At 35.8% G+C, this 17,733-nt stretch overlaps 2 protein-coding genes across 7 annotated transcripts in view; one reads left to right on the forward strand and one right to left on the reverse strand.

The window, feature by feature from the left end:
* The window catches only part of LOC125095498 (sodium channel protein type 3 subunit alpha), a 1,188,574-nt gene that overhangs the window by 377,685 nt on the left and 793,156 nt on the right, over positions 1–17,733 (reverse strand). The gene's annotated exons all lie outside the window — the stretch shown is intronic.
* CSRNP3 (cysteine and serine rich nuclear protein 3) overlaps positions 1–17,733 on the forward strand; it is a 205,272-nt gene that overhangs the window by 27,146 nt on the left and 160,393 nt on the right. The window lies entirely within an intron of this gene.

Below are 17,733 nucleotides of genomic sequence, written 5' to 3' on the forward strand. Positions count from 1 at the left end.
CAAAGCAAAACTAAACAAGGTCAAATAAAGTCCCAGAAGATGATGGATATCAACTTCCTTTTAAAGCTCCATTCCAGAAGTAAAAGTACAAATTATCCAACAGAAAAGAGAAGTTTTACGGGTTTTTTTTTCCATAATAGTTTTTTCTATATTATTCTTCTGAGGCATTTATGTTTGGGGATTTTTACCAAACTTCCCAAAATAACCTTTTCAAATTCACACTGATGTTCATGCATCAGGCTCTATGACCCCTGAAACTCCATCTTTCATAATCTTTCCTCCACTTCCAAGAATTTGGAAGTTTGTTTGATATTCATGAATTCTCCCTCATCCCTGTTAGAAGCATTTAGAATAAAAATAGGTATAATTTTATAAGACTGTTTAGCCTTTGTATCGTTTATCTCTAAACTCATACTTCTATGAACTTGTGGGAAGTATAAAAAGTGAGGAGGAGATAAAGGAACACTTGGGAGAAGGGAGAAAGTAAGAGCTCTTTTGAGAATGGGATTCTCTAGTTATCCAGAAAGGTTATTGTGAGTCAGTGGGTCTGGGGGTAGGTTTGTTTGAGATTTATCTGTAAATAAACCTTTCACCTCCTTTCTCTGAGCGACTATTGCCCTGTGGAGGGCACACAACTTGCTGTCACCCAGAGTGCTGAAGAGTACTAAGCATTGAATGACGCTTAGACTTCTTTATTGAGTGATTAGATTAAAATTAGATAACTTTTTCCTTTTTTGTAATAGTTACCTTCGACAATAAACACGGTACATATTTAAGGTGTATAATATGATATTGCATTACATGTATGCATTGTGAAATAATCAGCACAATCAAGCTAATTAATATTTCCATTACCTCACATAGTTAGTTTTCGTTATTAATGGTGAACACTTGAGATCTAATGTCTTAGCAAAATTCAAGTAGGCAATACATTATTTTTACAATTTCAGGCAGTTTTTAAAAGCCAGAGAGGACGAATCTACTGGCCGTCTTTATCCTTACTCTATATTTAAATTCAAGACCCTCAAGAATGCTATTGAATACCCTGCATGTGTACCTTGGAGAATTTTCCTTCTCCAAGCCCCAGAACACTGCAGGAGCTGCCTGAAATTTTTTTACTTTTTTCCTTTAGCCACTCCTGAAAAACATCATCAGTCTAGACTCTCTTTCTTTGAGATACCACCTCACCAGGGCAGCAATTTCCACATGCCTGTGTTGTTGTTTTTAAACCTTCAATATGCTTTCAACCTCCCTGGTGTCTATGTCTCTCCTAAAGTTACAAATTGACTCTCTCCTGGAAAAATCAATTGTAGGACACTCTATGCAAGACATCTATTGATTTCTATAGCTTGTGAGTTCACAAAGTACCTATAATGTTCATTTAAACACCATCAGATCTTACAGTTGTGGCTCAAGATGCTTTCCAGATGAAAGTGATGTTCTGGTGGCTTTGAGGAGTTTGAAAAATTATAGGTCAGGCACTTGATATGGGCACCTGAGCACCCCAGAAAGGGAAAAGTTTAGGGGAGAGTGGTTTTATTTGGATAAAATAAACTATTTGGACATCTGTTCACCAGTTTTCTCATTCATCCCAATTGTGAAAGTCTGTGGAGGAGGAGGCTCCAGGAGGAGAAGTCAGGCTGATGAAGAAAGTAGCTTCAAAAGTTTCATGAACTACCTTGAGCACTGTTGCTAATGTACTCTTCTTAGTGAATCTTCGAGGATTTTGAGGGAAATGTTTGCTGATGTAAGGAGATGGTGTGCATCACTGGACAACTTGTAATTGAATGCATGATCAGAACCATGACTTGAGATGAACAGTGGGGAGGAGGGTAAGAAAGAATGGTTGGAAAATATGACCTATGGATGGTTTCCTGTTATTGTGAGATTCTTAGCTTAATCATCAATATAAAGCTTACTGATATTTCATAAAATTGGGCAAGTGAAGGAAGAAAACCCATTTTAATTTCTTTTGAGAGGATCCAACACAATGTAATGGAATAAGACCAAAACAACAGTAAGGAATCAACGTCATTTTGAATTCAAAGAATGTTAGGTCTACTAGGACCTTTGAGAACATCTAGACTGTTTCTTATTTTTACAGATGTGGAGACTGAGGCCCAGTGAGAGTAACTAGAGAAGAATCCACATGTCAGCTATTGGCAGAGGACTTTATTGTAGAACCTTAGGGTCTACCTTTCAATGAGACTGATGCTGCTGCTCTCTGGTGGGTCTGTTTTATCACTGAATACTAAGACCCAAATCACCAAGAGAGAGAGATTGGTTTAGCTTTTGTGCCAGCTCCTCTTAGAAATGGAATGAGTCTTTTGGTGAAAGGGCAATTGGCATTTCATCTCTTATCTTTTTTTTTTTCCTTTTCAGTTGGTTTCTAGTGAAAGTGCTAGTATCTCTTGGATGTAATATAGTGTCATTGATGAGTTTTATGAATAAATTCAATGAGCGAAAGAAATAGTGGACAGAGAATTCAATTTGAGTGGGAATGAGCACTTTCCCTTCCCCTTTTCTGTAAGTAAGTGACAGGGCAGACTGTTGAGACTTCCCTTGTATGTCACTGACATTGATGGAAATATCTTAGAGCAAACATGTTGTTTTACATTTCCGTGAAGGAAATTGGTTTGTCTTGGTGACATAATGCTACTTGTGATAATGTGAAAATGCAACAATGAAAAGAAGATGAGATGAAGTATGCAGTGTGCATCTTTAACAGCAGCTAGCAAATAGAGGGATATTTCATTTACCTTAAAAGTAAAACCTTTGTACATTCCACTTTTGCCAGAGGGGTGAATGGGCAGCCAGGACTCCCTAGGAAAAAAAAAAAAAAAGATAATGATATCTTTCCATCCCTTGAACTCCGGGACCCTACATTACTTGTTCAATAATTCAAGACTTCAGAAACCCACTTACCTTGCATTTCGATTAGACTCACTTAGTCACAGCTTCTGGCTGAATGCAGTAATTATATTCCATTTTCCTGCCTAGGTACAGAATTGGCTTTTATATTTGCTTGTTTGTTTTAAGCCCTGAAAAACTTAAACTTGGCTTTAAACGTAAGCACAATTGGTCTGAATTTCAAATACGTTTTTATATATCACTGTCATAGTGAATCTAGAAAAACAATGCTTACTGCTTGTGGTTTTAACTCTCAGTTAGCAACCATGAAAAAACAGAATGTAAAGGTAGTTCCTCATGGGGTTAATGGTACTATTTCTCACAGTATAGAAGTGATAAAGCCCTAGTAGGATGGGATCCAAAATATATCATAGCAAATCTTCCAATTTTCCACATCCATTATTTACTCAGAATGTCTATAGGTAGAATTGATAGGGTAGCTGTATTTCATGAGTATAAGAATTAGAGTTGCTATTAAATTTTAAAGACACTATCTTCACATTAGTGATCAGAATATTTTCATCTGATGATGTAATTTCTTTACAAATATTTCATAGAATATTTGCATGTTTTATAAACCTCTTGATAAGAATTACATCCTTATTTTGGGGTAACCTAGGAGTAGTCACAGGCAGTAGATAGATGATTGCCTAACTGCAAAATACCATGACTTCAAAAATGGATCCAAATGAAATTGAGGTAATTCATATTCTACTAACCGTTTTCAAAGCCCCATAATCTTTTGGCTTTGGTTTGAATACCAAAGGTTGACTGGCTTTATACTTGTTTATGATGGTGATGATGAAATCATAGTGCCTGAAGCAAATGTCCTTGTGTTTCTCAGAAGATTTTAAAATTCATCATGCAGATTAGGCAATCTGATGCTTTCTGACAGCTCGAGGGAAGTATATTTGTGTGCATGTGAATACAGAATAGAATTAAATCTGGTCTTGCTTAAAAGAAAAAAAAAAAAAGAGCCAGTTGGTGCTATTTCTGAATTGGCTGTGATATTTAACCATTTCACTCTGGAAAGTACATGTTTGTACTCTGAAAATGTTCCTTTTTTTTGTCTGAGGAATTTGGGAGTAAACTGGGAATGTTTTAGGGCCACAGAATTGTTATAGCATATGTCTTATATGTTCAGCTACAGTGATCTGGCATGAAATAGAATTGTTATATATCTCAAGTTTACTGAGTTCATTTGACAGTGGGATTAAGGTTAAAAGTATAGTTTTTACATGTAACGAAGAATGAGCAATCATAATAAGTATAGCAGAAGACAAATATTTGATTTTTGAAGGTCAACACAAAAAATTAGAAAAGCCTTTTTTAAAGTAATAAATATTTAATGTTCAAGTAGAAAAGTATTGTGAATTAAAATTGAAATGGAGGCTCAGTTTGTTGTATTTAGTTTTATCTTATCTCACAAATATAATAATAGAAGAGTAATAAAGATTGATTTATGTAATTTAGAATTCTAGGACTTTGAATGAAATGTTATGAAACTTGATTTACATAATGAACTATTAAATCACTTTAAGATCATTAATGGATAGCTGCAGTGGTCTTAATTAGCGTGACGAAAAAAGCAAACTCTATTAAAACAATTTACAAAGCAACATGAAAGCTAGGGAAGATTGCTAGACAGAGTGCTAAAAGCACTAGATATTTCTGGCTGAAATGCAATAGTGAGTCCCATTAGTTGTGATATTGTGAAGACCTGAATTGCATGTAAGGCAACACATTTTTGCACAATGATTGTGTGATCATGGTAATGGATATATCTTTTAAGATTAAAAATGTAAATATTTAGTATTAAACCATCTTATTAATAAAATTTCTTTTAAATATTCACAAAGAATACTTAATATAGTTCATCTTAAAATTCCTCTAATGGTTACAATGTTTACATTTGAAAAAACATGTATACTTTAAATTTTAACAATGCTAGGGTGTGCAATACTTAATTCCATCCCTGAGAAACTTGGTTTGGAAGAAATGATGACTAATTAATTTTAAATATGGTTAATTTTTCTAATATAGCCGTCCTATTTCACAATTTCTCCAAAGGTTTTGTCCACTATTTTCTTGTTATGTCAGATCTGACTTTCTGCTGTTTGCTGTTTCTATGACAACCGCCGTTTTAGCTTGGAGAAAGTAGTACCTATTTTAAATATCTCTCTATATTTCAGACACATGCACACATACACACATTTTAAGAATTTTTTACTTACATGGGGCGCCTGGGTGGCTCAGTGTGTTAAAGCCTCTGCCTTCGGCTCAGGTCATGATCTCAGGGTCCTGGGATCGAGCCCTGAGTTGGGCTCTCTCCTCAGCGGGGAGCCTGCTTCCTCCTCTCTCTGCCTGCCTCTCTGCCTACTTGTAATCTCTCTCTCTGTCAAATAAATAAATAAATAAATCTTTAAAAAAAAAAAAAGAATTTTTTACTTACCAAAATAATTGATCATTAGGCTGACAGTTATCATGGTGATTAATCAGTACTAAATTAAATGTTATGCTAATTAGATCATGGCTACATTAGGATATCTATATCTTACATTTGTCCTAGATTTTTAAAAAAATATGCATAAAGCTAGAGAGGCTGCAAAAGAAAATCTAAGTAAACTTAAGTAATTTATAGGCACTAATAAAGAAGTATATATACTTAGAAATTCCCCCTTAATATGACGTAAATAAAAGTTTTTTTTTTTTTAAGATTTTATTTATTTATTTGACAGAGAGAGATCACAAGCAGGCAGAGAGGCAGGCAGAGAGAGAGGAGGAAGCAGGCTCCCTGCTGAGCAGAGAGCCCGATGCGGGGCTCCATCCCAGGACCCTGAGATCATGACCTGAGCCGAAGGCAGCGGCTTAACCCACTGAGCCACCCAGGCGCCCCTAAATAAAAGTTTTGATGAAAAACTAAAAAATGAATGGAATCCAAAAAGGATAAATGCAGCTTAAATAAATTCTGTTATATTTCAAATAACTTTTTTTCTTTTAGCATTCACTAGCTTTTAGCCAGAATATGGAAGATGGTTGAAATTAATCATTATAATTATTTATTTATTTATTTATTTATTTATTTTTTTAAAAAGATTTTATTTATTTATTTGACAGAGAGAAATCACAAGTAGGCAGAGAGGCAGGCAGAGAGAGAGAGGAGGAAGCAGACTCCCTGCTGAGCAGAAAGCCCGATGTGGGGCTCGAACCCAGGACCTGGGATCATGACCTGAGCCGAAGGCAGCGGCTTAACCCACTGAGCCACCCAGGCGCCCCTCATTATAATTATTTAAACTCCTTGAGGATAAGAGCTGCATCCCATATTCGCCCCACATTACTTAATGGTAATAATCACAACAAGCTTTATTGAACATATATAATTTGCCAGGCATTGTGCTAGATTTTTTTTTTAATTTTTTTATTTTTTTCAGCATAACAGTATTCATTATTTTTGCACCACACCCAGTGCTCCATGCAATCCGTGCCCTCTACAATACCCACCACCTGGTTCCCCCAACCTCCCACCCCCCACCCCTTCAAAATTCTCAGATCGATTTTCAGAGTCCATAGTCTCTCATGGTTCACCTCCCCTTCCAATTTCCCTCAACTCCCTTCTCCTCTCCATCTCCCCTTGTCCTCCATGCTATTTGTTATGCTCCACAAATAAGTGAAACCATATGATAATTGACTCTCTCTGCTTGACTTATTTCACTCAATTGTGCTAGATGTTTTAAAGAAATTATTTCATTTCATTCTGATGTTAGGTCTTAAATTTATTTTCGATTGCCATGTTCACATCTTTTTTTGAAAAAGGAAATGCTTAATTGATTAAATGATTTGTCATTTTAAACATGACGTGAGACAACTGAAATAAGTTAACTAATTTTAGAGAAATTAAGAATTTTGGATACAATTGGGGTGAACTTCAACAGGTGCAGGCTCATAGAAGAAAACATATTTCTATCAAATGTTCATAAAATTTCCAATTTATGCACAGAATTTTGCCAGTTTAAGTGAAATCCCTCTCCAACCTCTCTACATAGCTTTACCAACCTTTAAGCTTATTCATTAAGTCAGAATATTCTAAGATTAGAACATTGAAATACTTTGAATCAATATATTTAACATTTACTTATTACTTTCAAAAACTGAATGTAAGGGTGCCTGGGTGGCTCAGTGGGTTAAGCCTCTGCCTTCAGCTCAGGTCATGATCTCAGGGTCCTGGGATCAAGCCCCACATCAGGCTCTATGCTCATCAGGGAGCCTGCTTTCCCTACTCTCTCTGCCTGCTTCTCTGCCTACTTGTGATATCTCTCTCTCCCTGTCAAATATATAAATAAAATCTTTAAAAAAAAACTGAATGTATAAAAAATTTAGCTTTAACAATGGTTTTTGCAGTATTTATTCTTATGGTGAAAAATTATGTAGAACCTATATACCACACAATTGTTTAAATAATCTATGAAAAATCCATATAGTCAATTACTATGTGGCCAATAAAAACAGTTGAACGAATGTATCTATTAAATAAAAATATATTCACATTAATAAAGAAGTTTGCAAAATTATATTTTCCTCGCATTTATAAAACCTCCATTACATTTCTACTCCTATTTATAAAACCTCTCATATCTGTATGAGATATGTATAAAATAAGATCTAGAGGTAAAAAGAGAAACATTTTCTGTAGAAATATAGAAAACCTTAAGAGACATTTCCTCTGGATATTAAAATTATGGATAGTAAGTTTTGTTATTTACATATTTCTCAATTTTCACAATATCTATATATTTTCTCAATTTATTTTCATACATTTTTAGCTTAATAAGACTTGTGTTCATTCATTATGATAGCTTTCTAGACTTTTCACTAATATGATTATTGCTGTCATGACATGCTTGTAGGTAAATCTTAGAATAAATCCTTAAAAATGGAAATCATAGTTCAAAGAATATAATTTTAATTGCCGTCCAGAAAACTTTACCAATTTATATGCCTATTTTGAGTAATTGAGTGCCTATTGCCCCAACATCTTGCCAGTTGGGCCCACATACACCTCTTGGCCAATCTGGTAGGTAAGAACTGATTCTACTGGTGTTTTAACTTGAATTTCTCTGAATACTAGGAAGCCGACTACTTATATATTTATTTATTTGCTTTTTTTTCTGTGTATATGAATGTTCTACTATTTTATTATGATCATGATTTCTCTTTCATTGTTTTATAATATTAAGGATTATTTGATTAACACATATGCAATAATGTCTTTCCTATTTTGCCACTTGTCTTTTCACTCTATGTTTGCCGTAGAAATATGATTATGTGGTCAAATATATCATGGATTTGGCTTTTAGGAAATACTTAGGTGGAACTTATCTGCTCCCAAGATTAATTGTATACAAATAATTTCTTCTAGAACTTTTGTAACTTTCTATTATATATTTAAATCTTCAGTTGAAAATTGTTGGTATATTGTGTGAAATAGGTAATTTTCCAGTTTTCCAAAAATCATATACTGAATAATATAGTTTTTATTAATATGAAAGTGTATTCTTTTCTTGAACCAAATGCTTAAAAACAATAGGACTAGTGTCTGTGGTCTCCTTTCTGTTTCATGATCTGGATGGTTATTCCAAAACCAACAATAGTATTATGTTATGACTCTACATTAAGTTTTACTATCTCACATACGAGTTCCCAATTTTCCTTAACTAGACAGAAACACCACACACTACCATACTCTTTAAAGGCTTTATAAGCTATTTCACATGAACATTATTTGAATTTTAAAAGAATATTGCCAAGTTACCAAACAAACCATTGCTATGTCATGGGAATTACATTAAATTTGTAGGTTAATTTGGTTCACAAGGAAGGTTGGTGTCTTTGCCATATTGCTTTTCCATTTTAGGAATGCCAGATTTCGGGGTGCCTGGGTGGCTCAGTGGGTTAAAGCCTCTGCTTTCAGCTCAGGTCATGATCCCGGGGTCCTGGGATCGAGCCCTAAATCGGGCTCTCTGCTTGGCAGGGAGCCTGCTTCCACTTCTCTCTCTCTCTGCCTGCCTCTCTGCTACTTGTGATCTCTGCCTGTCAAATAAATAATGAATAAAATCTTAAAAAAAAAAAAGGAATGCCAGATATCCTTTCATATTTATTTTGCCTACAGTAGAGTTTTGTGCTTTTCTTTTTTTTTTTTTTTAAGATTTTATTTATTTCTTTGACAGACAGAGATCACAAGTAGGCAGAGAGGCAGGCAGAGAGAGAGGAAGGGAAGCAGGCTCCCTGCTGAGCAGAGAGCCCGACGCGGGACTCCATCCCAGGACCCTGAGATCATGACCTGAGCCGAAGGCAGCGGCCCAACCCACTGAGCCACCCAGGCGCCCCGTGCTTTTCTTCTTGCTGTGCATTTTCCTTGCTGAATCCCCAAAGTTTTTGGACCCTATTATGAATGTGACTTTTTATATATGTTGTAACAGTTTACTTTTGTTACTAAAAAGACATTGTTTTTCTTTTTTTAATGGAAATGTTCCCAGGTTATATCTTTATCTAGCCATAGGATATTCTTTATCCTATATGAAGGAGGTATCCTTCCATTTAGAGTTTTTAATTAATAAGCACTATGAAGTTGCATCGTATTCCTCATTAGTTCATATCAAAACAATCCCATTTTTTCTATGACCTGTTAATATTATAAACTGAAAAATATTTTTCCAAACATAAAACTATTATTACCTTTGACTCTTTTACATAATAAGGTAACTTAATCTCACATGAGGAAGGGTACCTGCATGGCTCAGTTGGTTAGGCGTCTGCATTCTGCTCAGGTCATGATCCCAGGGCTCTGGGATCCAGTCCTGCATCAGGCTCCCTGCTCAGCGGGTAGTCTGCTTCTCCCTCTACCCTTCTTCCCCACTCATGAATGTGCACACTTGCTCTTTCTCTCTCTCGTAAAAATAAAAATAAATAAAATCTTTAATCCCACATGAGGATCAAATTTAGTCTGGCAATGTGTATGCATTAAAGAGCCCTTAGAAATGGCCAAGGTTAATTTAAAATTCATTTTAAAATGTGTTTCATTAAGAAAGAACAAAGCTGAAGGCAACATTCTTCCTGATTTCAAACTATATTATAAAACTGTAGTAATTAAAGCAAAATGGTACTGACATAAAAACAGATACATGGATCAGTGAAACAGAATAGAGACCCCAACATAAACTCATGCATATATAGCCAACCAATGATTCACAAGGGAGCCAAAATATGCAGTAGAGAAAAGTTAGTCTCTTTAATCAATGGTATTTTAAAAACTAGATATTCACATACGAAAGAGCAAAACTGGATCCATATCATACGCCATTCACAAAAATTTCATTTCAATTTTGAATGCCTTTGAATCACTATCTCATTTAATCCCCACAAGACAATCTATGACATGAGTGAAGGTGGTGATCTTGGTGGAATTTCCATGTTACAGATAAGGAAACTGAGAAGAAGGTAGCATAAACATGCCTAAATTCACACAGTTTGTACATGCTGGTGCTGGAATTAAAACAAGCTCAAATGCCAGAGACAGCATTGTTAACCACTACACTCTGAGTATGTTCTAAAATCCGTAAAAAAATAAAAACAATCATTTTGTTTCCATGCCACGTAACAGATACTTTGTTTCAAAATCCTCAATTTTTGAAGAACTTTCTACATTAAAGACAAGTGGTTCTTCAGTCCTCCTTTACATTAATACTAGTGAGAATAAAATGAAATACAACTGAAAGTGATAGAAATTGAGATTCTGGTCAAGTTTAACCCACCTATGCTGATTGCCACAAAAATTAGTTTTGTTAAATGCTGAACCTCTGGTGTTCCTGCCCCTGGTATCTCTAAGACTGAAGGGATATAAATTCTTCCCATATACCAAGAGTCTATTAAGATTCTGTTCCTAAAAGAGAATCAATGGAGATCACTGTGTGTAGAAGACTATGCTGGAGAGTAGGCGAGTAAAAGCGTGCTCCTGCCCTGGGGAATATTCTCACTAGATGAATAGATGAGACTAATAGACATGAAACTATACTGAGAAATATCATTTTTATCTGAAAATTATGTAGAATGGAGAAAGATCAACTCTGTTCTCTAGGAAACTTTGACCTAGAAGAAGATGCATCACTGAATGGAAACATGCTTTGGGGAAGGTGGGGGTTGTTTTAAGTTCTTCAAACAAAATTACTTATTGGCAAGTGAGATCTGACTCTTTGTTCTAGGTACTCAAAGCAAACAAACTGCTAACCACCTTTAGGTTTCTAAGGATTTCTATTCTATAAAGCAAAACCCATTAATTTCTATTTTCCACTTGATTGAGGAGTAGTAAAAAGATAGAGTACATATATTGATTGCTGTGCAAGATGGAGAAGCTAGAAATGATAGTGTTCAGCACAAGTAAACAGATACGCTAGTGGACCGGCCCTCCTTTACCTTTTCTGCAAATGGGTTAAAGGATAAATCATTCACGTACATTATTAAAAAAATTCTCTCTTGAATTGTTGAAGTAGGATAAAAGAGGATGAAACTGCTCTGTTTAACATCCCACATATTATAGCTGCAGATTAACTTTAAATACATTTTTGTTTCTTTGTGGCCAATTTTTGTTTTGATAGCCCCCATCTGGCATTGATCTGAATTCCTTTTGTAGTCTGATTACCAGGCATGAATCAAAGAAATCAACTGGCTCCTCTGTCTTAAGAGGCTGGGGGAAATTACCTTTTTAGATTCCTTTTTTTCCCTGTATTTAAATTCCTTATTTAAGATAAAAGAGAAAGAGAATTCATTCACTATTATGTCAACCAAGGCCTGTCAACATCACCATGTTCATTTAATTTCTTTTACTGGTAACATATCCATTCTTTGATTTCTTTTCTTTCTTTTTTTTACTAGTAATATTCGGCGTTTGTCCTCGAACCTCTTTAAGATATTCAGTTAATGGTCATGGTTATGTTAGTCAAGACTCTTTATTACAAGGGAAAAAAGCCCTATATAACCTAGTTTAAACCAAAAAGAGACCTCTTAGTTCATGTAATCAAGAAAGACAGGGGTGAGGTCACATCGGGCAAAATGGACCTGGGGCTCACGTGGCAAACTCAGTGCTCTCCCCACCCCCATGACTTGGTTCTCTTCTCATTATGAGAAGGCCTCATTTTCTCTGACTGATATGGGATTATGGGTTTCCCTAATCTGTGGAAGATATCTGCCCGTACATAGACATAGATGTCTTCCTAGCACTGTGTTCTTGAAGGCAAGGAAAAAATCTCCTTTCCTGGCTCCAGCAACTTAGATGATGAAATATCTTTTCTCTGTGAGAATTATCTCGGTGTGTCAACTGTGTGCTCATTTGTTATCAGTCTGCCCTTCCTCTGAAAATTGTACCTTGTCCATTGATTTCCAGATGGATTCAACAGAGGAGATGCACTGGTGGGACAATAGAGGACAGGATGAAAGGATAAACCAGCGTATTCCCCTGCATTCATCCATGCCTCAGCTGATACTTCCAGTGGCCACTGCATCTCTACCATATTTCCAGCCTTTGCTGTAATGACCTTGCTTTTATGGTCACAGACTCCATGAAGCAGCCCTTCCTCATATCTAGCTCCCACGAGGTAGCACCAGGTTTTGAGTTCTGGTGACGTCCATTCTTCCTTTGTGCCTCCAGCTGAAGGAGTGTTAGCTTTTTCTTACTTATCTCCGAGTTCCTTTGTTTTCTGTTTTGTCTGGCATCTCAACTCTTAGAAAATTATTATAACCAGTTCACCATATGAAATTCCTTCCATTGAACCATCTAGCATTGCCTCTGTTTTCTGAACTGGACCCTGCCTGATAAATCTAGCCTGGGTCACATGCCCTTCACTGAACCAATCACTGTGGCCAAGGAATGAGGTTCTTTGTTTGGCTAGATCTTGTTCATTTTTCCACTCTTGTGGTAATAAGAAAGGAGATGTAGAGTATGTTAAGAGAGAAAAAAAATAGAAGAAAGAAAAATATGTTGGGTCACCAATAATAATGGCTATCATCCTAGTAATTCATTTTGATACCATAGTGAATAAACATGAAGATCTAAATCGCTTTTGTTTAAACAGCACTATACAAATAAATTGTGAATAGTGGAAATATGTCAATTGTTTTTTAAATTTAAATACTCTATCAAAATTCTGCTCTTTTGCATAAAATATTAAGAATAAATATAAAATAAATGAGAAAATTATGGGAAAGGAAAACAAGATAAAAACAAGATTAAGTCAGGAGTAATGTTAGGTTACCCTTTTTAAAATTAATTAAGAGAACTAATATGTTAAAGATCTGCTATTAGTCACATGTTTTGTTTATTTATTATTGTTATAATTTTTTAAAGATTTCGTTTATTTATTTGACAGAGAGAGATAGCGAGAGCATGAACACCAGCAAGGAGAATAGGAGAAAGAGAAACCGGCTTCCCGCTGAGCAGGGATTCCGATGTGGGGTTTGATCCTAGGAATACTGTGATCATGACCTGAGCCAAAGGCAGACACTTAATGACTGAGCCACCTAGTTATCCCTCACATGTTGTTTTAAATGCCTTATTTATCTTTCCTGAAAAATATGAAATCAGAGTTTATATGCCCATTTAACAGATGAAGAAACTGATGTTAAGTAAATTGCCCAAAGTCATAAAGTAAGATGAGAGCATCAGCAAGATGTTAATGTCTGTGTTTTTGATCCTCGAGAGCCTGAGCACTTTATATTACATTATTATGTCACTTATATTTCTCCCTTCAACTGTATTGAATCAGCATTTCCCTACTTATATATATATATATTTTTTTTAAAGATTTTAATTTATTTATTTAACAGAGAGAGAGAGAGAGATTACAAGTAGGCAGAGCAGCAGGCAGAGAGGGGAGGAAGCAGGCTCCCTGCCGAGCAGAGAGCCCAATGCGGGCTCGATCCCAGGACCCTGAGATCATGACCTGAGCCGAAGGCAGAGGCTTAACCCACTGAGCCACCCAGGTGCCCCCCTACTTATATATTTTTAAAAAATCTTCATTCAGGGTTCATTTATATTCACCTTCTGGTAAAGTCACTTTATTATAGTCATCTATCAAGATGTCCAACAACAGACTTCTATAACCAAATTCCCTCAGATAATATCCAGAATGAATCCCTCTTTCCTTTATCCATACTTCATATTCAACATTGGCACAATGTATAGCAACACGGTGTTACAAGCGGACCAGTTTGTGACCGTTAATTACATAATCATTTACCCCAATTCTGCCTGCCACAACATGCAATGTTTCTGAAATCTGAAGAAAGTACATCAGCATTTATGAAATAGTAGGTGCTGGACACTTCCAACAGGGGCATATTTGTGAGGCTCCTTATATCTTATTGTGGCAGAAAAGATGAGAACGTACTTTATAATACAATGTCTCTGATTTGTTCCTCATTGTTCTTCAAGGGAATGCCAGTTGTCAGGGCAGCCCAGCAACTATTCAACTATTTATTTGGGTGTTCCTCCCCTGTGGGACAGTTACTGTGTGGTTTTCATGAGGGACAATGCCCACTATAAAAATTAAAGCAGATACCACAGGCTGCTTTGACAACTAAAAGTTGAGTGAACACATTCTGTAAAGTTCTTCCTCTTTTCTTCCTGTCCGTAGATACTGCTTTTTCTTTTTTTAGGTTTGATTTCTATTTTCTGCCATACACTGAAAGTACACTGACTAACATAGGCTGCAATTTAGCTGTGTTCCTGGGACCATCTGTAAGAATTTATGCATTTCCTGGGAACCTGATCAATTCTAGCAGCAATCCTCTATTTTCTCTCTGAGATTAAGAAGACCTGCAATCAATTTTATATTTAAAAGTTGGTTTCTGCTTGAGAAAATTGGGGGCCCAATGTCCAAAAACCATTCTGTGCTTCAAAATGGAATCTCTGAATAATTCTCTTTCATACAGACGCACATGCATTTTTATGTGAAGTCGTAAATATTGTTTCACAAAATTTACTTAATTTCCTTCCTCGCTCTTTCTTTTCTTTTCCTCCCTCCCTCCCTTCTTCCTCTCTATCTCTTTCTTTCTTCATACTATTCCACCGCATAAGTTTACCCAATATAGTCATCCCTTCTCCTGCCAGTTGTTTTTTAAGTTGTTCTCATTTTTTTTATATTAAAACCTATGTTGTTCTAAATATTCATGTACATAGTGCATGTTCAATTTTATACATTGTTCTATCGATTACTGTTGAATTATTTTCATGATATTTTCTGGTTCCAAGATAATCCACAAATAATTTAACTAAAATATAATCTTATTTTGAGCTCCCTCCCTCTCTCTCTCTTTTTCTTACCCATTTCCTTCCCTCTCTCCTTCCTCCCTCTCTCTTTTCTTTCTTTTTATTTTGCTTGGTTTTTCCTTTCCCTTTTCTTTCTTTTTTTTTTAAGATTTTATTTATTTGTTTGAGAGAGAGACACAGAGAGAGAGGGAACACAAGCAGGTGGAGTGGGAGAGGGAGAAGCAGGCTCCCACTAAGCAGGGAGCCTAATGCAGGAGACTCGATCCCAGGACCCTGGGATCATGACCTAAGCCAAAGGCAGATGCTTAACTGACTGAGCCACCCAGGTGCCCTGGTTTTTCCTTTTTCTTCCTCTGCATTCTTCATCTATATTTCTAACTCCTGTAGGTAACTCTTATTGTCCTAGTTTATATCCTTTCATTTTTTTCAATATCAAATAATCATAAAGATATTGTCACAAAAGATTTTTTTATCAAAAGTGGATTATCTTGTATACATTTTTCTTAATCCTGACTCTTTTCATTGAACAATACCTTATGAAAATTCCCCAACGTCCTTGTCATAGCTCTCTTTTATTCTTTTTGATGATTGCAAAATATTGGATATATTCTATTTTTTTCAGTCTTTCCCCTATGAGTGTTCATTTGTTTCAGCTTAGTTTTTATGCAGCAAGAGCAAGGCTATAATGCATATTCTTTTGAAGAAGTCCTTATATACTGGTGCTTTACTGGAAAAGAGTGAGGGGGAGTGGGGGGAGAGAGAATCCCAAGCAGGCTCACACCCAGTATGGAGCCATCATGGGTTTTGATATCACAACCCTGAAATTAGGACCTGAGCTGAAATCAGTAGTTGGTTGCTTAACTGACTGAGCCATCCAGTTCCTCCAATGCTTTACTTTTGTTTCTCTAATAGATATAGATATAGATATAGATATAGATATAATTTATTTGTTTATGGTAGGGAGGAGAAGGAGAGAATCCCAAGCAGACTCCACACTAAGCATAGAACCCAAAGTGGGCTCAGTCACACCACCCGAAGATCAAGACCTGAGCTGAAATCAAGAGTCAGGGGCCTAACCAACCGCACCACCCAGGTGCCACCAGTGCTTTACTTTTTTGAGGATAGATTCTTAATAGTAGGGTTAGGGTTAGGCCATGTAATATCTGGAGTGAGAGGGGACTTCTAGAAAGAATGAAGAGCAGATGCAGACCATTGGCAAAGAGCTTGACACTTGTGTGCATGGGCAATGGGGAATCAATGGAGAAGGCATTGACCAGGTGGGAAACCACTGTTGAGTGGTAGAAGTGAGAGATGTGGGATTTGGTGAGAAGTGCTCAGACTGACAATAAATCTTGAAGGTAGAGCTGACGGGAGATGCTGATGTTTAGATGTGAGGTTTAAGAAAAACAGATAAACATGAATAATTCTGAGGCTTTTAAATAACTTTATATTTTGGAATAATTTTAGATTCACGGCAAAGTTGTAAAAATAGCACAGAATTACCTAAACCCTTTGCTCAGCTTCCTCCAGTGTTAACATCTTACATAACCATGGTACATTTGTCTAGACAAAGAAATTAACATTGTTACCACTCATTATTATATTAACTAAACTACAGATTCTTTTCAGATTTATTCATGGATATCCTTTTTCTAATAAGATCTACTCAAGAATATCATGTCGAATTTAGTTATCATGTCTCCTTATTTTCCTCTGTTTTTTCAGTCTTGTTTTTTTAGGACCATTACTTTTTGAAGAGCATAGTTAGAATGTTCGGCAATTTTAGTTTTCTCTGGTGTTTTCTCATTACATGGGGGTTGTGGATCTGGAATAAGAAAGGCACAGCGAATGAAGTGCTCTTCTTGTCCAAATATATGAGGGACTAGATGATACTAACGTGCTGTGTCACTGGTGGTATTAATGTTTGTCATTTGGTTAAGATGATATCTGCTAAGTTTCTCCAACTTATCATTAGTGTTTTTTTTCTTTTTTCCACATTCTATTCTTTGAAAGCAATTTATTTAAATACAGTTCACACTTAAGGTGGGAGTGAAGATCAAACTCCACTTCCTGAAAAAGGATCTACGTATATATTTTGGAATACTTGTAAGAAAGATTTGTTCCTTCTCCCCTACTTATTTATTTATTTACATGAGTATAGACTCATAGATATTTATTTTATTTCTTGTTTATAATCTAATACTGTCATTATTATTATTACTGTTATTATTATTATTTGCTTCAACTATTCCAACTTTGGTCATTGAAAGTTCTTTCAGGTTTATTCTTGTATCTTTTTGACATGCCTGTGCCTGTTTTTTCTTTCTCTTCCTTTCTTTCCATCACCATAAGATGCTTCAAGTTCATTTTTTGTTTTCCTTGCCTGAGTCCTAGAATCAGCCATTTCTCTAGGAGCTATGTTTTTATTATAAGTCACTGGGTAAACACGGATGTCATTTGCTGCACTGGGAAAGACTGGAGTAGGAGGAGGAAGCCTGGAGTATGTT

This window comes from Lutra lutra, chromosome 3 (assembly GCF_902655055.1).
Source record: "Lutra lutra chromosome 3, mLutLut1.2, whole genome shotgun sequence".
Taxonomy (NCBI): domain Eukaryota; kingdom Metazoa; phylum Chordata; class Mammalia; order Carnivora; family Mustelidae; genus Lutra; species Lutra lutra.